Raw genomic sequence first — 6,177 nt, 5'->3', positions numbered from 1 at the left:
TTATTTTGTAGTTTGTGTTTGTTTTGAAGGTTAACTAGTACTCTGAAAATAAGTTTTCAAAATAAAGATAAACTGATTTTTTTTTTTCAATTTTATACTAGTCATCTAAAGAGGAAAGTTATTTTTTAAGCGAAAGCCTACAGGGTAAACTTTTAATAATACTGTTAAATTTTTAAGTTATAAGAACAAAAACAGTTTTTTGTGTAAATAACAAACTTTATTGTTTAAGGTGAACATAAGTAAAATTTGTGGGTGAATGCTGAGCTAATACAAAATACTAAAGCAAATAACAACAGGCGTTTCATCGCGATTTTGAGTAGTTAGTAATAAAAATGTGTGCTTTTACGAAACTACTGCCTTTTTAAATTGATTATCTCACTAAACTACTTTTTATTAACCACAAACAACAGTTTCATTCTTACTTTGAAACATTAGAAAAATAGTTATGCGCTTTTATGACATTTTTACCTTTTTTCTTTGTTGTCTCAGTTAGTTTTACTGTAAGTGGCCTTTTAAAAGTACTTGCAGTTTTCCACTTGACAGTGATATTTGAACTTTACCAGTATTCATATTTCTTAGAAATATTTTTTTTTATATAAATTTTGATATTCTATTAAACTATTATTTTACCTGATCTTTTGTTGAATAAAAAATACTTGTTAATTTACTTTCAAAAGAGATCTTTAATTTTTAAAGCACTAAAGTTACAAAAGAAAATAAAAACATAAGATATAGTTTTTCTTTGTTTCTGGATTTTTCGCTTTAATTTTTTTTTTGTGCTTTAAGTTATCTAAACTATATTCGCTTTTAATTTGTAAAATATTTAAACTTGTTAGTTTTAGTACGTTTTTGTTCACTAAACATACTTTTATTCGTTAAAATAAAAAGTCAGAACAATTTAAACACTTCTTTTGTTAAAAACTTTCATTCCAGCAGTTAATATATTTTCTTAATAAAAAAATACGTATTCAGTCGTCTTAAGTTCTTATTCTTCGATAACTAACAATAATTTAAATTATTTTTTATTAAAACGACTTAAAAAAGTTATTGTACAGAACTAAATGTAACAAAAGCTTTATAAGCTTTAAAAAAAATACTAATGTACCTGTTTGACTTTTATAAGTTATTGTAAAAATCCTTATCTCTGATATAATTATAATTCCTCAAATAGTTCTTTATCTGTTTAATCTTAAAAAAACAAATAACTATTAGTTTTAAACATAATAGTTTATAAGACACGTTAAAAAGACATAAGTCAATATAAGAATTCTATGTTTTTCTATTTATTAAAATAGTTGACGTTATTGTAATTTTTTTTTACAGTCCTACAATGATATATTTAGTTAAAATTAATCAGTCAGTCAGAATTAAACGTTTGAAATAAAAATAACAGTTGATGCTTAATTTTAGGCAAATAAAAATTATTGGTCGGCAGAACAATTTACTTTTATAGTAAAACAGAATTATTATACGACGCATCTTATTTTAGATTAGTTCAAAATGAAATTCTTTTCATATTACTTCAAAGCTCGATAAATGTTTAACTCATCTGTACTTTAAATAGTATGAAAATAGTTAAACATACATCATATTTACCTATCAGTTCTAACTTTATAAATATAAGCGATGTTGTAATGCAAGTATGTAATGTTATTCCAAATAAAAATATGCAGCATATTTATTAATAATAGGTTAATACTACAGTGTTTATTATTAATCTTTATTACTTTTTAAATTAAAAAAAAAGTTAATTAATGTGAGTTAATAATTTGAATTAAATCAGTTTAATGTAAACCCAGCAAAACAAAGCAAACTACTAATTTGAGAATGCATTTTAAAATTAAAGTTACAACTAAAAAAATACTTGAGACCTTTAAAATGAAAGTTTTATTACTCATGTGTTACTTTGTATTTTTTATAACCAAAACTGTCGATCAAGTCACCTAAAATATATTCCTTATTGTTGAAATTTTTATTAAAACAGTATATTCGTCTTCACAATGCACGATTAACGCTAGAACTACATCTAAGATAATAAAACTATATATCTTCCTAATTATTTTATATTTAATATTTGTCTTTAAAATATTATCAGTTTAACTACCTTTAAAATTGTAAAAATGTTTACAGTTACTTATGTTTTAAATTGTTTTTTTTAAAGTTTGATTTAACCAAATTATTATAAAGTCATAATTACTATAAAATAATTACTATAACATAATTACTATATAGGCATTTTTACAATGGTTTTGATACTTATTGAACTTTCAAATAAAACTTAGATTTTATGGCTTGATGTCAAACACTAAGTCTCATGTTTAAATAGTTCAAAAACTTTTAACAAAAATTCAACATAAAACTCATCAAAGCAACTTTATGTTTATAAATGAACTATACAAGAAGCAGAAACTTTTTATTGTTTTATACATATAGTGTTCATTTGAAGACTTATTAACATATTTAACAGTTCAAATAAAAAGAAATTTTTGAACTGTTTAGAAAAATCTTAAACTAAAATATTAATTCTATAAGATTTCTAAACTGCAGACAAATATGTACAGATACACTATCATTTTGAAATAACAAGTATTAACATATTCATTATGATGTAATACAAAAAATAGTTTGTGAAGAAATAGAAATTTTTTTAATCCTAAAATGCTTTAAACTAACATGCTTTAAACTATGCGATAACTTTATATAAAAATAATTCAAAAGTCATAACTAAATCGCAGTTGCAATAAAGCATCTATATACTTTTTAAAGAAAAATACATAACTTAATATGAAAAACATATTGCTTGTAAAAACAAAATACTCAGTTAAACGACCAGTCAACGGCACTGTAAACAAAACCCAACAACATTGCGGCGAATAAAACGTTTTGATTGGTCAGCTTATTCGAGCTAGACATTAGTTCCGGATCATTGCACCGATCACCCTCGCAACAGCGAATATACTTCTTTACAGAATAACCAGGATGAGCAACGTATACCGTCTCACCTGGGTTGCACTTTTTATCAGCTGACATGCAGCCCCTTACCAAGCTTTTGTGACCAAATGGTTCTACGTACAATACCAACACGCAGTATTGCTGACTAGACATTTCATCACAAGTCACCGGGCTTTCATCTCCATTACAGGTTTCCTCCGCTATTCCGTCGTCACACTGGAAACACTGATGGCCAACAGCTAAGCTGATGAGGCAAAAACCAAAAATCAAAGCAACCGCCAACAAAAATTTCATTACAACTTTGCTTGTTTAGTAATAAACTATGCATTTTATGAGATTTTTGCCTTTTTCTTTTGTTATCTCAGTTATTTTTGCTTTAAGTTTCCTTCAAAAACTACTTGTATTTTTCACTTAAGTCTCCTTTCGGAGGCTTTTAAGATAGTCAAAATTCAAAGAAAAGTTTTTGAATTCTTCAAACACTTTTTATTACACGTAACTTTGTCTGTGTAAGTTTGTTTTGAAACTTACTTGTATTTTTCCTTTAAATTTAACTTCTTTAACTTTAAACTTCAAACATCGATGATATATACTACAACTACTTCTTTTTAAAATTTGAATTTTTCGTGTGTTTTTCTTTTTTTTCTAATGTCGTAACTTTTAGTAAAATAAATAAATAAATTTTTTTGTTAATTAAAGTTAAAGTATTCAATTTTCTATTTAATTTTTTTAAGTTAATTTATTCAATATAAGTAATATTTTTTGCTATAACAATTTTTTTAATTAACTAGTTTTAAATTTTTGTTAAAATATGTTTTTCCAAACTTTGAAATTTTTATTAACAGTTGTAATAATTTTAAAATATTAACTTTAGTTTATATTTTAGTTTTTTTCTTAAATACTTCTATGTTATAGTTTAAACTAAAAAATTCGTGTTATTTTCCATTGAACAAACGTTAAAAAATAATTAACTTTGAAAAAAGTGTTACAATGAACTATAGGTATTTTTGTTTATAGTTTGTATACTTTTTACTGTTTTTTATTTTCTTTAGAAGTTCCGTGTGGTTTTCGGCAAGCAAAAATTATTACATTATACTTATTTAATATCTTTGATTTAAAAATGTGTTTTTAAAATGTATGTTTTATTTCTAATTTCTTGTTTTAGCAGTTTGTTAAGTTTTTCTCAACCACAAAAACTTTAAAAAGTAAATTTTACTTAAATATAAACAACATAACTCATTGTTTGTAATTGTTAAGTTAAAGTGTTTGCTTTTTATTGAGAATAAGTATATATATTATAAAGATTTTTAAGTACCTATAACTACAAAATAAGTTTTCAATTTTTTATCTCTAAATAAACTTTAAAATTTATATTTATCAAAAAGTATTTCTTTAGTGTTATATAGACATTTTCTCGGTTAATTTATTCACAAAATATAAAAACGTTACTGTTTTTCATGATGTGTTGTATCATTTGTGTCAATAATCCTTACATTTTGTTATTTATTAACAAGACAGTTTTGTTTAAAATTTTTATTAAATTATCTCAATTTTTGAAAGTGTGGAAATGCTAATAATTTAACTAAAATATTAAAAGTTACCATTACGCTTGTTCATAAGCACTATAATTTTGTTTTTACTCCTGAACAGAAATAAAAACTAAGAATATATTTTATGCACGTAATTTAAGAGAAAAGTTAAGCCTAATTTTACTATTATTATTTCTATGTTAATAAACCATAAAAAATCACAATTACTGTTCATTCTTATTAGATGATTAATCTTGTTTTTAAATATTTTGACTATCTATTACTAAATTCGTTTCGTGTTTTTCGTCTGATTTTAGGTTAATAAGTATTGACTGTATTTTTTAAGTTAAAAGTATTTTGAGCTTTAAAATACATTAGCCTTAATACTTAAAATATTGTATTATAATTTAAAAAATATATATAACCTTATTAAAGAAAACAATAACGGTTTTTTATCACTAAAACAAAAACTTAAGTTAAATAAGTAAAAACCTTTTTTTGAAGACTATACTGTTATAGGCTTAAATATTTTTTTTTACTACTCAAATTAAAAACTTAAAAATAAAGAGCAATTTAAAAAAGAACATCTTTAACTACAATAACTTTAATTTTATAATAAATGAGTACTACCATTAAAGACTAATAATAATGTTTGTTCTTTATAGAACAAACTAATTCTAAGTAAAGCTATTTCAAAAGTTGCTATTTTTACTTTAGATTAAATTGAAATGAATGATTAAATGTTTTTTTTTAACCAACTTAACTTAAATCTGTCATTTTTTATTTTATAATAGCAATGTAAAATGAAAAAATAAAATTACAAGTATTCAAATAATGTTTTACATTTAACATTGTTTCAAATTAGCGATAAGGACGTGTTTTATTGTTTCGTTTATCAATTATCTACATAACTTGTTGTTACAGTCGCCTACAATAAATAAGTTATAGAGAATAATTTTGCTGTGCTCATTAAAACATACAATCGTTAAACTTTATGTCTATAAAAATAAACAACTTTCGGATAAAGTTTTGTTAAAGACACGTTTTTTTTTTCGTTGTAAATATTATTTTAATTGGTTTTATCCTTAAAGTATTATATGTTCGACCATCTTTTAGAATTGAAGTATTCAAACACTTAAAAACTTACTTTTAATACCAATTAAGTAAAAATTTTAAGTAATAACATTAACGAATCTACTTATATGTTTAAAAAATGTAAATGCTATGTTTATCTAAAAATAAAATTATAAATCAATATATATCACGTTAAATAAAAAAATCTACATCGAACATATTCATTTAAAATTAATATACTATTAAAAGCTATTAAAAATTTTGACGATGTTTTTAATCCTGTTTGACGTATTAATTTAATCTTTTATTTTAAAACTTTTGATAAAATTTAAATTTGTTAAAAATGTTTTATTATGTGTTAAATATCTTAACTTAGAACTTAAATGTTATTTTATATATATTTTTTGTCAATTTAATTGCAAACAAACGATCAGAATTCAAATTGATATTTAATATTTACAAAATAATTAAAAAAAAAATATAATTTGTACAACATTTTTTTAACTGCATGTAAAATTGTACAGATACACAGTCATCTGCAATAATAAAACAAAATCATTAGAATGTTATAGACCAACTTGTTTGCAAAAATGTAGAGAGTTTTCTATGCTCACATCAAAGAAAT

This window comes from Thalia democratica, chromosome 8 (genome assembly GCF_965202585.1).
Source record: "Thalia democratica chromosome 8, ktThaDemo2.hap1.1, whole genome shotgun sequence".
Lineage (NCBI taxonomy): Eukaryota > Metazoa > Chordata > Thaliacea > Salpida > Salpidae > Thalia > Thalia democratica.
The sequence above is the reverse complement of the archived record's forward strand: the minus strand, read 5'-3'. Positions refer to the sequence as shown.